The following is a 21,811-nucleotide window of genomic DNA, read 5'->3' on the forward strand; positions in this document are numbered from 1 at the left end:
TTGATCCAAACACAACAGCAGACCAGCAAAACCTCCTGGAATTTGCTGTGCAATTGTTGACTTAACAGCCAGCTACTGAAGATCACTGCATATTTCTGCTGCCTTTTGAGCATTCCTACATTACTAATATGAAGATCTGCCAACATGTGTGCTTCAAGGTTCTCTATTTTCCCCCTTGCAAGCGAACGTTCCTCCCATGCCCAATGCCACAATTCGCTGCCTAGTCATTTACTAGTTTTGGCACCACACTCCTGTTCTGGCAGCGAACTTACCTTGTATTCAGCCTGGTCACCTCCAATAGTAAATGTCCTCAGCACACATGGAAGACCATCAATAACAGGGCCATTTCCTCAATCTGTGTGTACCATTTACCATGGGGGCTGGCACAGCTGACAGATAGCTCTCCTTACTTCAAATTAGCACCCAGAGGCTTTGTTATAAACTAGGTTCTCTCTCTCGAACAAGTCGAACCCATCTCATTCTCTGGCCAACACACAGTTATTATGAAATGTCTGTGTTTTCCATTGATTGATTGTCCCCATGCCCATATTCCACTACATTTCACTCTCAGATCCTTCTTTATCCAGGAATCAGTCCTTGTAAAGAACGTTTCTCATGTCGTCCTGTTGGAAACGTCTCCAGAACTAACAGAGAGAAGGCCATCAGTCTAGATGATGAAAAGATGGGTAGAATGTTTTTGGATTGGTCACCACCATTATGGGTTATGCAAGTGTTCATATTCCCTTGTAGGGGCCCTAAAGTGCCATCTAACCATGTATTTTTTATGTATCTTTCTCCTCCTCCTCTTCTCTCTCTTGTAGGGGCCCTAAACTGTACCATCTCTTTTTATCCATATCTCTACTACTCTTCTCTCTTGCATCTCCCTTTCTCTCATTTCTCTTGTATTCTCTCTCTCCTTATATCTCTATTCTCTCTGTGGCCAGGGACAGCAGCTGGCTGCACTTTGCTCTTAAGCGACCGCGAGTGTGGACGGGTGACATCACTGGGCTTCCGGGGGAGATATCTTTGAACAAGATCAGCAGGCAAAACATTACGGGCTTAATGCCCTCATTACCATGCACGTGGGATCACAATGCAGTCAGGGTCACTCAGAGGTCTTTTGTGTCTTTTATCTACCTCTTTTTTTCCGTTATCCTCTGTTATCATCTAATCCCCCTAACTATGTTCCCTGAAGTCCAAACCTTGGATTTCTACCACAATTCTGGACTTGGAGCAATAATCAGGCGGGTGCTGGGGGATTCTGTGTGTGTGTGTGTGTGTGTGTGCGTGTGAATGTGCGTGTGCGTGTAAGCTGCATTTATGTGTGTGAATAGGTTGGTGCAGGGCTCCAATGTAACTTTTACTCTCTAATCTTTATTGTCTTCAAATCTTTTCCCCTAATTCTGTATACATTTACAGTATGAGCTTCACTTCTAATTGACAAAGTTTGGGATAGGAATGCGTAGACAACTTGATCTCACTCAAGACATTGGATTACTGTAGATCGGATATAACAGTAGCCACCAAGAGGAAGATGGTTCTGAATTATTATATAGTCACAGAGATCCCTCTTTCCTCTTTGTTAAAGTTTCCTCCACATGCTACAGGTGTTACTGTGTGAATTACCTTCCACCCCAGTGTCATGACTGGCCTGTGAGGATCCAAATAGGTCAGATCAGCTTTGCAATAAATAACTTCAACCAGACCCCCTCTCACCCACAGTGATTCATGTGGAACTATTCTACTACTCTTTTCAAACCATTGTATTCCGCTACTCTCATCACCCCCTGGGAACCATCGACACGGCTGGCTAGCCTGTCTTTAAAGAAGCATCTTGGAAGTAGAATAAGAAGCAAATGGAAGTAGAATAAGCTCTGTAGTTCTGTTCAGGACAAGTCACCGGATACCGGACGACAGCAGATGAGAACAATGGTAGTAGACGGGGGAGGGGGGGCCCAACACCCTTTCCAAGAAGGCCCTGTCTACTGAGAGACACCTATGATTTTCACGTAAATACATGAATGATTTCTTACTCCAAGCGGGTGGCGGTTCGTGTGCAAAGTATAAGTGAGAGTAGTCTTTTTTTTCAATTTAAAGTTTTATTAAGTTTTCTTGTTTTTCAATCAACGAGAGTAGTCTTTTAATGTACCAACGTTAGTGTCTCTGTCCCTCTCTCTTTCTCGCCCTCTCCATGTCTGTTTGTAACAAGCAGCCATATTGTTGTCAATCCGCTAGGAGCCTGTTTCTAATGTATTAAGTGTGAATGTTTATCCTGTGTTACAATTTAGTTAGCTAGTAAATAAATTATTAAACACATTTGTATAGTACTGAATCATAAGTAAGGCTCGGGTTTTGCAGATGCAATATTACGACTGTTCAAAATGATGATATGATACGAGGTTATGATTAATAAGTTGACTGTTTATGGATGTGATTGGTAAAGACCTTTAGAGTTTAATTCGGGAGATGGTAACTCTTTAAAGAACCACTCTCGTGGTGCCCCAAATCCTAATGAGTTAATTGTTACATGATTAATTTAATCGGGTAATAATTACACACAGTTAGTTGATTAGATAAATAACAGTCATCAGATTAATGAAAGTCAAGTCATGACACCAGGTATAGTTTGCTTCCTGTGAAACCACGGCACATATTATTCCCCAGTCCGTCACATTTATATTGACCTCTCAAGGTCAGTTTGACCACACGTTAACCATGCTAAATCAGCCATAGCCCACAGTACTAAAGCCGATGACTTGTCATATATCATACAATGCTAAATGACATACTTAAACACAGCCCCCGGAGGGTTGCGTGAGGAAGGTGTGATGTCAACTTAAGGACATGCCAAACCAAAGTAGTGCTGTGGGATATGAGCTCTAGGGCTCCATCCATGTTTGGAAATGCTGCTGTTCGGTGTCGGATGTGCATCACGCAGTGGAGCGTCAGGAGTGTTTTCTCAGCTGTTTAAGTCAGGAGGAGGATGCCGCTAGCGCTCTGTGCACTCTGAGATATGCACGTTCTCTATAATGGGTCAGGTTTCACATGAACGCCACTAAGCCTCTCCAAACAGACAGTACTGGCGGTATACACATAGCCTGCTACAGGCCCACACACACATCCATGCACACCTACACACACACACTAGCTTACATGCAGGCGAATCCTCTAAACCAGATCAAAGCACGTATAGTGTGCTCTGTGTGCAAACACACTGTTCTAAGCACGCTCCTCATTTCAGTGACTTGCACAAATCAGGCACGTAGAGACAGTAAAGTAGTGATGCATGGCTCTTCAAGAGACTAGGAGGTAAACTGTCTGTATCCAACCAAACATCTTTCATAGGCCTTTTACAATGATGCAACGTCATATGCCAGATTTGTAAGTGGATTTTGCACTTTTTAATAGTAAAGTTACTCAGTCGATATAAAAGTCTATAAAGTTTACAACCCTTAAAAAGCCAAACATTATGTTGAAGTAATGATAGATCAGTGATTGAGCTCATGGTTAGAGTCTTAGTAATGCTGATAAACTGGTTGGGTAGCAGGATGCCAGATACCAAACGGTAACAGCCATCCATCCAAAAACCATCATGTTACTATGAAAGCATGCCACAAGGGTGTGTTGTGTGTGTGTGTGTGTGGGGGGGGGGGGGGCTGAGCAAGGACACCCCAGAGCCCATTTAAATCCTAATTTACAACAAAAGAACAATAAACACAACAAGTGGTCTGCTCCAGTGTGTACATAGTAACTTATCTTGGTGTGCACACATTTCCTCTAAAACTGGCATAAATGTTCTTGGGTAAAGTAAATCTTAGCCTGAGAGGGGAAAAAAAGGACAAAACAGAGTGTAGCTGTTGGCAGTAGCCCCTGGCAGGCCGTGATGCAGGTCGGCTTTAGTAGAAAAGAGAGAGAGAGGGAAGGGGCTAGCTGGGTTTATTTATACTGGCATAGAGGAGAAGTTCTACCTTGGAGGTGGTGGGCTGTGGTGGCCTATACATCCTGGCAGCCAAGCTTGCGGGGGATGCAGTGCTGTGTAGGGGGAGACCGGTGAGAGAGGAGGGAGGTGTGGTGGAGTTAGTGGGGGGTATGCTGAAGGGAAAGGGGCCTACTCTGCTGGGGAGTCAGCCAAAGTGCAGGCCTCCCTTAATGGGTTCTCCACTGCTATGTGATCCCAGCTCGGAGAATTGGAGCAGACACCCTGACTCCTGTCTTCCCTGCTCTCTCTATGGAGCGATGGACTGTGTGTGTGAGAGGGGGCGGCAGTCATCCTTGCCTTCTGGTGCCTCCGACGTGAGGAAAGGTGATGGTGACTAAACCACAGACACCAGCACTTAGTATAGCATACTCACAGAACAAGTAGGGAGGGCTTCTTGATCATTGGAACAATATTCTCAGTGAGATTTGCACCTGAGCCTGAAACGTCCTGATAACGTTTCACATGCACACACACACACACACACACACACACACACACACACACACACACACACACACACACACACACACACACACACACACACACACACACACACACACACACACACACACACATAATTGAAGTCGGAAGTTTACATACACTTAGGTTGGCGTCATTATAACTCGTTTTTCAACTACTTCACAAATTTCTTGTTAACAAACTATAGTTTTGGCAGGTCAGTTAGGACATCTACTTTGTGTATGACACAAGTCATTTTTCCAACAATTGTTTACAGACAGATGATTTCACTTATAATTCACTGTATCACAATTCCAGTGGGTCAGACGTTAACATACACTAAGTTGATTGTGCCTTTAAACAGCTTGGAAAATTCCTGAATATAATTTCATGGCTTTAGAAGCTGCTGGTAGGCTAAGTAACATAATTTGAGTCAATTGGAAGTGTACCTGTGGATGTATTTCAAGGCCTACCTTCAAACTCAGTGCCTCTTTGCTTGACATCATGGGAAAATAAAAATAAACAATTATAGACCTCCACAAGTCTGGTTCATCCTTGGGAGCAACTTCCAAACGCCTGAAGGCACCATGTTCATCTATACACACAATAGTACACAAGTATAAACACCATGGGACAACGCAGCCGTCATACCGCTCAGGAAGGAGACGCGTTCCATCTCCTAGAGATGAAAGATACTTTGGTGCAAGAAGTGCAAATCAGTCCTGGAACAACAGCAAAGGACCTTGTGAAGATGCTGGAGGAAACAGGTACAAAAGTATCGATATCCACAGTAAAACGAGTCCTATATCGACATAACCTGAAATGCTGCGCAGCAAGGAAGAAGCCACTGCTCTAAAACTGCCATAAAAAGCCAGACTATGGTTTGCAACTGCACATGGGGATAAATATCATACATTTTGGTCTGATGAAACAAAATTAGAACTGTTTGACCATATCAATCATTCTTTTGTTTGGAGGAAAAAGGGGGAGGCTTGCAAGCCAAAGAACACCATTCCCACCGTGAAGCACGGGGGTGGCAGCATCGTGTTGTGGGTGTGCTTTGCTGCAGGAGGGACTGGTGCACTTAACAAAATAGATGGTATCATAAGGAAGGAAAATTACGTGGATATATTGAAGCAACATCTCAAGACATCAGTCAGGAAGTTAAAGCTTGGTCGCAAATGGGTCTTCCAAATGGACAATGACACCAAACATACGTCCACAGTTGTGGCAAAATGTCTTAAGGACAACAAAGTCAAGGTATTGGAGTGGCCATCACAAAGCCCTGACCCCAATCCTATAGAACATTTGTGGGCAGAACTGGAAAAGCGTGTGTGAGCATGGAGGCCTACAAACCTGACTCAGTTACACCAGCTCTGTTAGGAGAAATGGGCCAAAATTCACCCAACTTATTGTGGGAAGCTTGTGGAAGGCTACCTGAAACATTCGACCCAAGTTAAACAATTTAAAGGCAATGCTACAAAATACTGAATGTATGTAAACTTCTGACCCACTGGAGTCTCGATGAGTGAAAACATCTGAAGCTCATCAAAGGTAAACTATTTAATTAGATTCCTTTTCTGATTTTCGTGACCAACTTGCCTGCCGCTAGGTGTGCCTAATATTTTGTTAGAATATCGATAACGCTTGTCTTGCTTTGGCTGTAAAGCATAATTTCAAAATCTGAGATGACAGGCTAAGCTGTGTTTCGTTATATTTCACTTGTGATTTCATGAATAGGAATATGTTCTAGTAAGATTGTTTGTCCGTTGCGTTATGCTAATTAGTGTCAGTGGATGACAATTCTCCCGGATCCAGGAGGAGTAGTTCCAAGAGGCTAACTGCCTTGTTCAGGGGCAGAACAACAGATTTTTACCTTGTCAGCTCGGGGATTCGATTTTGCAACCTTTCAGTTACAAGTCCAACACTCTAACCACTGGGCTACCTGCTGCCCCAGTATCCCATGTATTTTGTCTGCATGGCATCCCCATTGACATCGTTTCCGACAGAGGACCTCAGTTTGCCTCCCAGGTATGGAAATCCTTCTGTTCAGTATCATTATCCCTCTTTCTTCTGGATATCAACCCCAGACCAACGGCCAGACCGAACGGGCCAACCAAGAGTTGGAGACTGCACTATTCTGCGCGACCTATGCCAACCCTTCCGCCTGGAACACTCAGCTACCCTGGGTTGAATATGCCCACAACACCCTCACCAACGCCTCGTCAGGTATGTCACCCTTTGAGTGTGCTCTGGGTTACCAACCCCCTTGTCCCCACCCAAGAGGTTGCGGTTCCCTCTGTCCAGGACCATCTATGCCATTGTCACCGTACCTGGCGGAAGGCCCGGGCTTTCCTTCTTCGTGCCTCCAACAGGACTCAGTCACAATCCAACTGTCACCGATTCTCAGCCCCAGTCTACACCCCGGGGCAAAAGGTATGACTCTCATCATAGGACCTGCCATTGGATTGAAGGTGGCATCAAAGAAAATGTCCCCCCGATTCACTGGCCCCTTTAACCTCTTCAGTCGACCCTCTACTTTCTCGAACATTCTGTTAAAAATCGCGCAACATTTCAGCGCCCTGCTACTCATGCCAGGAATATAGTATATGCATATGATTAGTATGTGTGGATAGTATGTGTGGATAGAAACACTCAGACGTTTATAAAACTGGTTAAATCACGGCTGTTACTTTAACAGAACGTGCGTTTCATTGAAAAGTGCAGGAAAATCTGATCACTGAAAGTGGAAAAATATATCCATCCGCCGCTTCAACCCATTGTTATGGGCGAAAGACATTAAATAGGGCTGAGGTTGCAGTACCTACAGCTTCCACACGATGTCAACAGTCTTGTCATTTGCCAATTCTTTGTTTCTTGGTCAAACGAACAAGTGACAGGCTTTTTCTTCAGGTCTCCGACCGGATATTTTGGTTGAGAAATACACGGACAGTATTTCAAGACGGACCCCTATAGAAAACACTTCGTCTCGTGATTAATTTGATCGCTTATTAACGTTTACTAATACCTAAAGTTGCATTACAAAAGTATTTCGAAGTGTTTTGTGAAAGTTTATCGTCAACTTTTTGAATTTTAAAAAATGACGTTACGTTATGAAACACTATTTTTTTCCGTTTATCACACAGTCTTCATAGATCGATATCTAGGCTATATATGGACCGATTTAATCGAAAAAAGACCCAATGGTGATTATGGGACATCTAGGAGTGCCAACAAAGAAGATGGTCAAAGGTAATGAATGTTTTATATTTTATTTGTGCGGTTTGTGTAGCGCCGACTATGCTAATTATTTTGTTTACGTCCCCTGTGGGTCTTTTGGGGTGTTACATGCTATCAGATAATAGCTTCTCATGCTTTCGCCGAAAAGCATTTTAAAAATCTGACTTTTTGCCTGGATTCACAACGAGGGTAGCTTTAATTCAATACCCTGCATGTGTATTTTAATGAACGTTTGAGTTTTAACTAATACTATTAGCATTTAGTGTAGCGCATTTGCATTTCCAGAGCTCTAGATGGGACGCCTGCGTGCCAGGTAGGAGCAAGAGGTTAACATTGACCGTGTCATCAACCCCTCGGCGGGGTGCCTGAAACTCCCAGCCTCTCTCAGGATCCATCCTACCTTCCACTTATCCCTAATTAAACCTGTCTGCTCCAGTCCCCTGACTCCTCCTGCTGCAGCTCCTCTACCCCCTTGGCTCATCGATGACCATCCTGCCTATACTGTCCAGCGGCTTCTGGACGTGCGCCGTCTGGGTTGTGGCTGGGAGTACCTAGTGGACTGGGAGTGATCCGGGCCAAAGGAGTGTTGCTGGGTGCTCTGCCGCCACGTTCGGGACCCATCCCATTTACAAGATTTCTATATCTCACACCCAGATAAGCCTGGTTGGGCGCCAGGTGGCACCCGTAGAGGGGGGGTACTGTCACATCTGTTCCTGCAACGCCCTCTACTGCTCATCCTGTGTCTCTTTGACCTGCCGCTTCCCCCAGTGCTCTTTCCCTCGCTCTGTGTGTGATTGTGTGGGCGGAGACAGGTGTGCTGGAGCCAGAGCATATCCCCACCAGCTGCAACCTGTTCCATAATCAAGACCTCTACAAGTACTCAGTCCTGCCACGTCCACACTGCCAGATTGCCATCTCTGCTCAGTCAGTCTACGCTTCTAGCTATTTGTTACTATTCAGATCATGTTACCCTGCTGTGCCTGTTTCCCTGCTGATGCTGTTTTCCTGTCTCAACCCCTCTCGCTCCAGCCTCAGCCTCCACACCTGGTCTCCAGCGACCCGCCCGAGCTTCCCCTGACCTGCACTTCATCTTCCCCCTATGTTCCAAAAAATACCTTGCTTACTTCATCCCTATCTCCATGTCTGAGTCTACTCTTGGGTTCACCCGTTCCGCTCTGCCTAACAAGTGCACAATGATTGACACATGGGAAGAGACCCGTAATCATCTGCGCAATCCACAATGGCACAAAATCCAAAACACAAAGTACAGGCACTCACACTCACCAACAGACATTGTAACAATAATCGACAGCACCATGGTGAACAAAGTGCACATATATACAAATACAATCAGTGGGAATAGGGGCCAGGTGTGCGCAATGAAAGTTCCAGAGGGATCTGTGACATTCCTGTGTCAGATCAGCTTCTACTTCTCCTCTGCATCCCACTCATTCCCTGTACGACACAGTGACTCCTACAGTATTATCATGGAGAAGAACAGCAGTCCAAGTCCCCTAAGGCCGGCAAGCTGAGTAAACGGTGTCTCCGGATCCCTGTGTTAGCCAGGGCCGTTCCCGTAGGCACCCTTCATCCTGCGCTGTTCTTCTTTACCATCTGCACCTCCGCAATTGCTCAGCCTGTCTTCGGGGGCCCCCTCTCTGTCCCCAGGCGACCCCTGGATTCACTCAGACCCTTTATTACAGCAGCACCCCTCGACGTCCACCGCAAGTAGGCTTACCTTACTTACTGTACAGTAAAACACTACACTACACAATATTACACTACACTACCTTATACTATACTATACTACACTACACTACACTCAAACACACAGTCCTATACTCCACTACGCTACGCTACACTACACTCACTATACTACACTGCACTACAATATACTATCCTGCATTACACTATGCTACACTATACTATACTATACTAAAACACACTACACTACACTAGCTTGCTAATGTAGCACATACTCATAGAGAGACACTATACTAGTACAAGCAGGCATGTAAGCAACTACACACTCATAAATATACATTCACCCATTGACTGACTGACTGACTGACTAACTGACTGACTGACAGCTTGTGGTGTTGTGTGTTGATGTTGACCCCACCTGTTCCATGTCACCTGGTTGTCAGGCTAAGCGGGGGGCCCTGCTGGCACTCAGTGTGCTGTCATAAAGCTAATGACTGTTGAATAAAGCATGGGGCACATTGTGTCCCTAAATGGGGACAGAGCTGCCTGAAAAGAAGCTAAAAGAAAACACCAGGTACTGTACACTGCACTGACTCCGGCTGACATGACATAAATATTCATCTGCTGCTGCCGGCCCAGCCAAATGAACAAAGTGTTGACTTGCTGAAATTTTTATCAGACCTGTAGCCAATGTTCACCAGGGAGATTGTGTTTGCAAAACAAACCCTAGACTGAACCTTGAAGAAGAAAGAGGGTTGACAGCATGGGCTCTACTGTGAAACAGATTGCTTGACTCTGTACACAACAGCACAGGGATGGAGTGACTATGGACCAAGTATATGTCTGTGAAAAATCACTCAACACATTTGAATGTTCAGAACCCCAAATATAATGTCAAATTTACATTTTTCAGTGTTTAGTGATCAGTTCAAGAGACTAAGACCTAGGGTTAGTTGTGTTTAAATAGAACTAGGAGGGAGTCAGTCCCTGATAGGAGCAATCAGACCCACCTACAAACAGAGAATGTAAAAACTGAAAATGAATCCCTGCGAACACAAATGTATTAGTAAATTTGACCATTGCCAAGAAAATAAATGGCTTGAAGTGGGATGGAGGGTGGGGTGAGGGAGGGGAGGGTTTTGCAGTTCATGAGGCAGTGCAGGGGAGAGATGAAACCGTTGGCCTCTTATTACAATTGTTACTGAGAAAATGACCTGCTATCCTGAGCAGAGGACTGCCAAAACATGCAAGTACAGTACAGAAAGTCTGTGGATGAATGTCTGGAAGACAAATATACACTCTTAAAAAAAATGTGCTACCGTATCTAGACCCTTAAAGGGTTCTTCGGCTGTCCCCATAGGAGAAACCTTTGAAGAAACCTTTTGGTTCCAGTTACAACCCTTTTGTGATCCATGTAGAACCCTTTCTACAGAGGGTTCTACATGGAACCGAAAAGGGTTCGACCTGGAATAAAAAAGGGTTCTCCTATGGGGACAGCCGTAGAACCCTTTGGAACCGTTTTTGTTGTTGTGTAGACCGGGGTTGGTTGTTTCACGGGTGGGTTGTCACAGTGCTAATTACCCCCAATCTAAATGGCCCTATGTCATTTTCTCAAGGTTAAAACGTGTGACTTCTTCAAAAGAACTCATCCTCCTGGTTAATTCATGTTAGCATTACAAATCATTGAGGTGAGGGGATTTTATGTTTTTCATAGTTGGAAGTTAAAAATGTATTATTGGTATTTTTCTTGTAAATGTTTGAATTATGGGAGTATCCATGAATAAATATGTTTGTTGAAAAGAGGAATGGGAGATGGTTGTCACATAGAATGTGGGGTTGGTTGTCACTATCAACATTGCCACTGCCAGTATTAAAATAAATCCCAAGCTATTTTGTGCTTGTGCTATAAAGAGCTCTCTTCGTTGCCTCTCTCACACACATATATTACGCACGCCTACACGCACAACTTTACTCAATATGTTATATGATATTAACAAGGCATAAAATGCAGAATTTTGTTACGATTTGTTTCACTTCGTGTTACAAAAGGAATAAGCTACTAGCAAACATTGTGACCATCAACCCAATACCAACCCCGCAATGGGGACAGAGTGTGTTTGATGGCTAATAACTCCATGTTGGAATAAGATATGAGGATAAAAAGGGTTGCGATTTCAATCCAATACCTTGGCATTTCTCCTAATATTGAAAAGTCTTGTAAGATATACTGTTCCTGAGTAAAAGGTGTGACAACCAACCCTGGTCTCCCCTACATTCTATTCTATGGTTATGCAACAAAACAACATTTCAGTAGTTTCTCTTTACTACCATTCACTGTGTTTTACTGAGTTGTAAAGTCAACCAAATGTAAATCAAAACTAGCCGTTTAACTGATGTCTGTGCCCAGTTGGTTGTCTTATGCTAACGGGTTTCATGCAGTAGGCTCAAAATCAGTGCCTGACCTCACTAATGCTCTTGTGGTTGAATGGAAGCAAGTCCACGCGGCAATGTTCCAACATCTAGTGGAAAGCCTTCCCAGAAGAGTGGAGGCTGTTATAGCATTAAAGGGAGGACCAACTCCATATTAATGCCCATGATTTTGGAAATAGATGTTCGACAAGGGAGAGACAGGTGACAGTGTACAAAGCACCGCCCAACATAAGTAGTAGTCTATCAGAGACTGGAAAACGGTGTCTGCTTGTATATTTAGCAATGAATCCACTGATAGGAATATTGCTGAAAGACGTCCAATGGTCCTATCGAACAAGGATAAACATATCTACACAAAACGTACAGTTCAATCAGTTTAACAGAGTTTTCGCAAAATGTCACAAAGCTGGAATATATTTATTTTAAGATCTTGTCCCCCCCCCATCAATACACCCGGAAGCCATCAAGGGTGTATCATTCAGCGTACGAAGCCCTGACTTGCCTTCATCCTGGGCAATTATATGTGAAACACAATTCACTGTCCTAGAAATGCCTGGGACATGATGAAAACAAACCCAGATTCCCCCAGGGTGAAATTCCCCTTTAACATGACTCACTAACACTTGCCCCTAGCCTAGCTAACGTTAGCATTAGCCACCTAGTCACCTAGCTCATGTTGGAATTCGTAACATATCACACGTTTAGCAAATTCGTAACACGTTGTAAAAATTGCAATTTGTAACAAATTGTACAAATTGTCATTTTGTAACATGTCATACGAAACAGATGGTGGACATCCACAAATGATTACATACCATACGAAACATAATATATCATACTAATTGGAGTGACGCGGATTTACATTTACTATTTTACATCTACCTCTGCTTAGATATGCAGAAAAATATACATTTTTTTTTACATAGAATTAAGCATAAGGATAATGGCTCTAAATTGTATGAAAAAGCTGTTTCAGGTGTTAAAAAAAATGCTAAAATCTCCAACTTCTGGACCACCCCCCAACCATCCTTATGTACTTTGTGCCCACTCATATTTTTGTGGTGCATGATGTCTCTGGCTGTGTTGTTACCCCACTTAACCTTTTCCTTGTGGAAATTCTCCCATTATTTTGAGTTAATGAGAAAGAGAGCAACAATTTAGTCAAATTGTGAGCTTGGGACTATAAGGTTCTATTTGCATTTTTTTGTCAAAATGTTGTTATTGACATAGCCTTATTCTGTTTAATGTTCTCTACTTATACTGTACTTTAAATATCCCAATTTGTGTTGTTACGTTCAAAAGAATAATAAATACAATTAAACAATTCAAACCAATGAGGTTTCGAACTTTAAAGTCAATTATCTCAGAATCATCTTTTTGCACAGAACCTTATAGTCCAAGCTCTCAAAGTGCAAACTCTGCAATGGCAGTATTGTTCTCTTTGCCCAGAAGCACCAAATGTTACATGAAAAGCATCTAGAACATTAAAATCTTATGTTTCGAAAACATGGCAATCATGTTATTTGTATGTTTGGTAGGACCTTGATGGAATATTCTCCTAACCCACAGAACTGGACACATGAATGTTCTTGTAAAGTTCTCATTTAACGTGTCTAGCTCGTTAATATAGTATAATCTGAAAACATGGCAACCATTTTCTGTGTATGTTTGGTGCGCAGGAGGTTGGTGGCACCTTAATTAGGGAGGACGGGCTCAGGGTAATGGCTGGAGCAGCATACCACACTTCATCACACTGCTGGCCTGCTTCTGAAGCTAAGCAGGGTTGGTCCTGGTTGTTCCCTGAATGGTCCCTGACCAGATACTGCTATAAGTGGTGTTGGAGGGCCAGTAGGAGGCACCCTTTCCACTGATCCCAAAGAAATATCCCAATACCCCAGAGCAGTGATTGGGGACACTTCTCTTTGTAGGGTGCTATCTTTTGGATGGGATGTTAAAAGGGTGTCCTGATTCACTGTTGTCACTAAAGATCATATTTATTGTAAGATTAGTGGTGTGAACCCCGGTGTCCTAGCTAAATTCCCAACCTGGCCCTCATACTATCACAGTCACCTAATCATCCCCAGCTTACAATTGACTCATTCATCTCCTTTCCCCTGTAACTATTCCTCAGGTTGTTGTTGTAAATGAGAATGTGTTCTCAGTCAACCTACCTGTTAAAATAATGGTTTAAAAAAATGATGATGTGGTATCAAACACAGTTTCCATGTCTTTGATGCTATTCCATTTGATTTGATTTGATTCACTCTGTTCCATTATTATGAGCCGTCCTCCCCTCAGCAACTTCCTGTGATTTGGTGGAACGTTGACAGAATATTCTCATAACCAACAGAAAACTGGACACAAATGTTTTTGCCATGTTCCCATGAAATGTGTCAAGAACATGAATATCTTATGTTCTGAGAACACGGAAACCATTTTCCGTGTATGTTTGGTGGGACATTGATGGAATATTCTCCTAACCCACAGAAAACTGGACACATGAATGTTCTTGCAACCTTCTCATTTGACGTGTCTAGTACTTTCATATCTTACGTTCTGAGAACATTGCAACCATGTTCTTTGTAAGTTTGGTGGGACAATTAGGGACTATTATCCTACCCAATAGAAAACTGGACACATGAATGTTTTTCCAATGTTCCCGTGAAACGTGTCTAGGACATTCATATCTTAAGTTCTGAGAACACGGTAACCACGTTCTGGGTAAATTCTATTTGACATTAAGGGAATTGATTCTTGGAAACATTCCTTGCACATCACAGGAGCATTCCTATGAAAACGTTAGTTAATGACCTAATGAGACTCTTAAGGAAATGTTCTCTAATGTTTTGGGAAAGTTAGTTGTTAGCTGGGAAGCACCTCGCAATGCCCCTCAGTTGTGGCCACAATCAATCAGCAGAACTGTGGACCAGGGCTTTGCGGCCTGGTTTATTAGGACACGCTCAGTTGGGAAAAGTGCATAATGCTAACAAGCTAATGATGGTATTCCCTTTAATTCCAGGAACATCCTTAATCTGCCTGTGTTTATATTGTTGTTATGATTTTCCATGCAAGCCGAGGAGTTAATAAGCCCATGCTTCTACCAGACGCAGAGGCTTTACATCACCATAGTAACAGGCTAGTTTGCTCAATGGGCCTAATTATATGAATAGCTGCCGTGCGTGCATCCACGCTAAACATAGTGTGTCTCTTGCCAAGAGCGCATGGCTGGGCTAGGTCTGCCACAGCATGTGCCATCTCCTTTTCTGTTTTCCTCTCTTCCCATAGCACCAAGGACCGGGCTGGAAGTTTAGGGAGAGTTCAATGTTATGGAGTAGGCTGAGGATAGTTATTTTCAATCCACACAAATGGGGTACATTAGGCTACAGTATGTCACGTTACATTATATTATTCCCAAGCAGCTGTGCTGATGATGAATCTCAATAATAATAATAATAATATTATTAGAATCTCCTCCTCCATTTGTGACGGTCACTGTCTTGTCAAGTATCAGCTATCAACAGATTGAGCTATAGTGCCTAAAAACTAAGCAATATGCTTCTGTATTCCTTTTAGTTGTGTTTTTGCAGTAAAAGACAATCCTTTAATTCAATTTGAAGATCTGTGCATTTGATATCTGAGAAGCTATTGTTTTTTCCCTCTGATATCTTACCCATATGTGGGATAGCACACTCTTTTGTGCTTCCAACCTTCTCTTGTTACTTGAAATAATATACACAGCAATAATACAATTTATTTCCCCATTAAAAACATAATAGATCTGTCTGCTTCTCAAAGACAGTTCCATTTGGGGTGCTTAAGAGTGGTGCCAGCGGATTGTTTTGTCTGAGCAGTTACGTCCTGTGAGACTGCTTGACGCTTCTATATATGACACTACACAAGTTTTATAGTCTCCTGTGGCCGCCTGACTTACAGCATGAATTACCCAGCTCTCCCTCTTCCTGAGAAGTTACATGGGGACACACATCCATCACGACACAACACAGTCCAGGAAACAACAGTTAAAATACTCTGTTCTAAACTTGGCAATGCACTCGTTACTTCCTCTAGTTTATTGAGTTTTATCCCTACTGTACAACTTTTTGAAACTACGATTTATTTGTCATTAGAGTTCATTTGCACAAGACCATGACAACGGCATGGTCATTCCTATAAAAGAGTCAGTGGTTGGCCATCTGGGTAGTGATGATCTCGTGTGAATGGTCCCTCTATGGTGTGCTGGCCTAACCTTCACAGCCGCCCGCGCCACACGTCACCGTCTGCCTACCGGGGAAATGCACTGGGGGAGGGTCTATGTAGTAAATCCTGACAGAACTTCTGCCTTTTCTTTTGACAGACCTCTATGATGTAATGAATGTCTGCAATAGTCTGGAGGAAGCATTAGAAGCCCCAAAAAACTGCAGGACTGAAGGTCCATTGGTTCTGGGGGAAACAATTGAGACACGCTCATGGGAGAAGTCTGGACTTTGTCAAATCAGAGACTAGACTGTTACCTCAGCTCTCACAGTCACTGCTTCACCTAGAAACCCCTGTATGTGTGTGCACGTGTGTTTATCTTGAACATTTTGTTCATTTTAATCAATTGTGTTTCCCAACAATTGCTAAGTTCACATAAAAAATGTACCAAAGCATGTGCTTGCAGTTTGTTGCATGTGCATTTCACCTATGCAGATGTATTCATATTTTGTTTCCTGAAAATAACATTCTGTTGTGTGAAGGAAATTTGGAAATTGGAATTAAGTCCCCAAAACGACTTAATAATTACACAACAATGACCTACAACAAGGACCTTTACTGATGAAGGTCAGGTCACATAATATGGAATTAATGTTTATTTATATATTTATGTTATTATTGCGGACCTTTCCGCTCATAGCCCCTGTCATCCCATATACTGGTTGAAAATGGTAGACATTATCACTGATAAGTGCCGAAATTGGAACGCAGTGACTGGTCAGTAACCACTGAAGAAGATACCGCCATCCCTCCCTCTAATTGAGCTACTTTTGCACATTTGTTGTTGTGAGGGAAAGGGTGTAAATAGGCAGGAGTTGATGTGTTCTGAAAGATGAGATGTTGAGGATTGTAATAAATGCCACGTCGATGTCATACAAATAAACCACAACCCGAGTACAAATGTGCACTTCACATTTCCATATTTGGAAATTCATGTCATTTACAGTATCAATGTTTATGATCACTATGTTTAATCCACAGTTACAAGGATAACATGTGTTATACCATGTGTTGTCCTGAATAGAGTGAGAATATGTTAAATGTTTTGTGAAGAAAATTTGTCGCGGAACACGTACTTGAATGCAAGCTCCTGACTCCATCATGACTCCATCTCATGACACCATCATCTTACAATATGTTAGGTTTTCAAAAAGCACTTCAGACAAAAACTGTGAGATCGCATTTTATAACTTAGCTAGCCATGTTGGCAATAGACTAATGTGACCAGATTTCTGAAATTAAAACCGGGGACATTTCCAGCTCGGTGGTCAATATATCATTACAGTATCCAATGTTATTATCTATGAAATGAAAAAGGGAGACAATTCCGGTTTCATGTAATTAGTCTAACAGGCCCACTGTGATAAACAGAGAAAACAACTATATTACAGAAACACTACAGACGAGACAGAACTGTCTGATCTGAACAGCCATTCAGTGGTCCAGGTAGTCTGGGTAGAATAAGAGCAGAAGAGAACATGAGCAAAATTGAATAAACAGACAATAGTATATACTGGAATACTTAACAACATAAAGAAATAAGACGATGATGAGGTTGGTACCTACATTGTATACTGATACCAACCTAATCTGTATATTTCTCAGAAGAATGTATCTTCTTCTGAATTGCTCTGTCTTTGGCCAGCTTCTCCATGAACTCTTTGCAGGGAAGGTTGAAGTTTGTCTTCACAATAAGCATGGCCTTGATGGTAGGAACAATGAACCTATTTCTTGCTGCTGTCCATAGATCATTCATTTGGGAGAACACTCTCTCGACCGGTGCATTACTTCCAGGTAAGCACATGACAACAGACGCTAACCTAGGCAGGTTAGTGTGTGGGATGTCATTCTCTTTGAAGTGGGTAACCACCGTGCTCCATCTCTGACTAAGCGGTGTCTCAGATGTTTCCCATTCTTCAAGCGATCCCCCCTTTAGGAACTCTTGCAGGCCAGTAACCTCGTCAAACAATGCATCCTCATTGATGGTCGCATTGGGGCATTTTTCCTGCAGTGTGCCTGCTGCCTTCTGGATCTCTTCACGCTGAGGTTGCCTTTTTAAAAGGAGACAATGTCAATCTTTTAGATTATCTGTGTGCTTTCCCCATGTTTGCATGTAGTTCAGAGCTTAGTGAAGAATGTGAGAAAAGTCTCTTTAGACATGGCTCCATTTTCCTCTAGCTCTCAGAAGTCCTCTGACCAAAACTGGAATGAAGTTGTCATCACGTCTTGCAGTCAATGTTGCCTCAATGTTTCTCAGAATTGCAGCGGACTCCACAGCACAGTGGTCCTAGCCTTCATGCATCTTGATCGTGTCACTGAATACAGTCAAGTTTCCATAGACAAAGGCCAGCCAAAGCTCAGACAGTGGATCTACAAACATTGTCCGCAGGACAACAGGGCATTTGTCTTCAGAAATACATTTTCAATGGCACATACATTTTCAGCACTCTTTCTAGAGCAGGGAGCATGGACAGCCAGCGAACATTGCTGTGTCCTAAAATGTTATGGTACTCCTGGCCAACAAAATCGCAAAAGCTCTTCAGTCTTTCTACTCTGACGGTGAAAATATGAAAATATCCAAATATCTTTGTGAGCAGGTACACAACATCAAGGGGAATCATATCCAAAGCTGTTCTGGCCGTGTTATGAATGATGTGGGAAGGACAACCTAAGTCAATCACCTCCTGCTGCAGAGCATTTTTAACTTTGGTATGGACATTGACCCTTCCCAGCCTATTCAGTCCACCAAAGGTTGTATTTGTGTTGTTGGCAGAGAATGCCAAGACTTTGTTTTCCAGGTTACATTTTTGGATGACCGCCAGGACCTCAGCTGCAATTTCCTCTGCTGTTTCTCCTTTCAATTCAACAGAATCAAGCAGTTTTGTTTCCACAGATGTGCTGCCATCATATATCTTATAATATCTAACTAGTATTGGCAGCAGCTTTACATGTCCATGATTGGACGCATCAACGGACAGGGACACAAATTCAACCTGGTCTAGGTCCTGTGTTACCAAAGTAGTTGCCCATGGTGCTAACACGTTACTCACTGTGGCTTCACATTTTGTCCTAGCACGAGTAAACTTTGGCTCATAAAGCTTCCGTGTGAGTTGTGCTGTGCAGTCCATAGATCTGTAACTATGATTGTGTCGCATAGTGTGGTATGCAAAGACACCCTCCTGCACAGCTAGCTAGATACCAACATGGGCAATCAGACAGGCTTTATGCTTTTTCGTCTGTTGATGTTCTACCACTGCCGTTCTTCCCCCGCTGCCAATTGAAAAAGAAGAATTACAAAGGGTGCAGTTAACCATTCTATCGTCTTGACCTGAGCGTATAAATGGAAATTCTCTCATCATGTTGTCATTAACAAAGAGCCATTGTACTTCCTCTGTCTGCTCTTGTTCACTCTCTTTGTGTGACTCTTCTTTCTCTCTTAACTTTTTCTTCTCCTCCAATCTTTCTCCTCTTCTCTTCACTCGTCTTCCTGTTCTTTCTTCCTTTCCTTCTCTTTACCTTTCCACCTCACTCTTCCACACTCTCCTTGCTTCACTCTTTTTACTCCCTTCATTTTTCCTTCTCCTTCCTATCCAATCTTTAATAATAAATAGTACACTATTAGATAAAATACTTTGGTTAACAGATTCCCATTGCTTGCATCATGTTTGTATTTTATCTCAAAAACATTGTTTGGAATAATAAATAGGCAGGCTATGTAATCATATCTTTACCTTTCCTCCTCTATCTCTTTCACTCTTCTTCCTATCCAGTCTTCCTCCTCTCCACTCTAACAGATAACATTATGCTAATGTTATCCATGAACATTTCTAAATATATGTTCACACTCCTTATAATGCCAAACCATTAAAATTGTAATCTACAAATAAATATCCTCAGAATTATGCATTCATTTAATATAATCATATTTTCAAAATAGCCCGTCCACTACATGTTTACATGTGAACGTTTTTTAACCTAGCTACCATGAAAGTCGACATAGCTAATGTTAGCTAGCATAACCTATCATAGTATATCATCTATCTATATAATAAATTGTGACATTATAACATCATTAGCTAGTATCTTAAACAATTGTAATTTACCTGGCTTGAAAAGACGTTTGTGGTGATGTGGATTAACTTGACACTTGCTAGCTTCTGGCTGAGTTTTCCACAGCAGTTTTCTCTAAACCTAGCACGAGCAAGTAGTCAGTAGAAAAGATAATGAAGATGCTATAGCGAGTAGCCCCCTCTGCTGGACAAAACAAGCGCAACGTGATTGAGATGTCAACCGGTAGGCTCTGCTGCCCGGTCTTTCTTGCCACGTAAAATATTACTTCACTTTGCAGTCTGTTTTTAATGCACAGTTAAAAACAGGGACATTTCCGGGGACAGGCCTACAAAAACGGGGACTGTCCCCGGAAAACGGACACGTCTGGTCACCCTACAATAGACTAAGCTTTCAAACCCCACAAGTGTGCTTGTTTAAGTTCATCAATGGCAAACTAGGAGAGCTCAAAAGAGCACTTAATAGTTGAAGTCTCTTTCCTTGAGTCATAAAAGTGCATTGAAAAAAAAGTGCATTGGAACTGTGCACAGTTTGGAGAGGTGTGTCGGCACTTGAAGAGACCAGTTAGACATCTCACTCAAACCCCTTGTAATAGTGTATTCTTGTCTTGCACCTATTACAAAATGTCAATGAATATTATTATTAGGTACCAAATGTATCCAGAGTATTTTGTTGTTGAGAAATGCTGTGAAATGTACAGTAAATGTAAAATGCACATAAAATCAACAGTGTAATGTTTGGATTCAGTATTGTGTAAGGTGAACTATTTTGTTCTCACTTTTGTTCCTGATAATTTCCCCATAATCTCCCAATTGTTCTCTATCATTATTGCTACCATGGTCATGCATATGTTTTTTTATATTTCTGCTGTTAGAAACATTTCAATTAGCCAATTTCCACGAGTGTAAGGGCTTAACCAGTTGGATTTAGGGGGCGCTATTTTAATTTTTGGATGAAAAACGTTCCCGTTTTAAACAAAACATTTTGACAAGAAAAGATGCTCGACTATGCATATAATTGACAGCTTTGGAAAGAAGACACTCTGACGTTTCCAAAACTGCAAAGATATTGTCTGTGAGTGCCACAGAACTGAGGTTACAGGCGAAACCCAGATAAAAATCCAACCAGGAAGTGCTGCATTTTTTAAAACCGCCTCATGCCAATGACTCCTTATATGGCTGTGAATGAGCTACGAATGAGCTTACGTTTTCCACGTTTTCCCCAAGGTGTCTACAGCATTGTGACTTCTTTTTAGGCATTTCCCTTGAAGAATAGCTGTAAGGGACCATATATGGCATGTGGTCACATGGTATACTGAGGTATATACTGAGGTAGCCATTTTTCCAATCGCTTCTTATGAGAAACCAACTGCCTCGACGGATATATTATCGAATATATTTGTTAAAAACACCTTGAGGATGGATCCTAAATAACGTTTGCCGTGTTTCTGTCGATATTATGTAGCTAATTTTGAAAAAAGTTTGGCATTATAGTTGTAGCATTTTTCGGTCGATTTCTCAGCGAAACATGGTGAAGAAACGGGAGCTTTTTTTGCCTACAAAAATAATATTTTTGGAAAAAAGGAACATTTACTATCTAACTGGGAGTCTCCTGAGTGAAAGCATCCGAAGTTCTTCAAAGGTAAATGATTTAATTTGGTTGCTTTTCTTATTTTCG

General features: G+C 42.2%; 1 long non-coding RNA gene across 1 annotated transcript; it reads right to left on the reverse strand.

Moving 5' to 3' along the window:
• Positions 1-17,296: 17,296 nt before the first annotated feature.
• LOC124002193 lies at positions 17,297-20,223 on the reverse strand. Its single transcript, XR_006832945.1, has 3 exons — positions 20,170-20,223; positions 19,798-19,853; positions 17,297-19,661 (listed from the first exon to the last, which is right to left on the reverse strand). It is a non-coding gene; the product is annotated as an uncharacterized LOC124002193 (long non-coding RNA).
• Between the last annotated feature and the right edge of the window lie 1,588 nt (positions 20,224-21,811).

The sequence above is a fragment of the Oncorhynchus gorbuscha genome, linkage group LG17, assembly GCF_021184085.1.
Source record: "Oncorhynchus gorbuscha isolate QuinsamMale2020 ecotype Even-year linkage group LG17, OgorEven_v1.0, whole genome shotgun sequence".
Classification (NCBI taxonomy): Eukaryota; Metazoa; Chordata; class Actinopteri; order Salmoniformes; family Salmonidae; genus Oncorhynchus; species Oncorhynchus gorbuscha.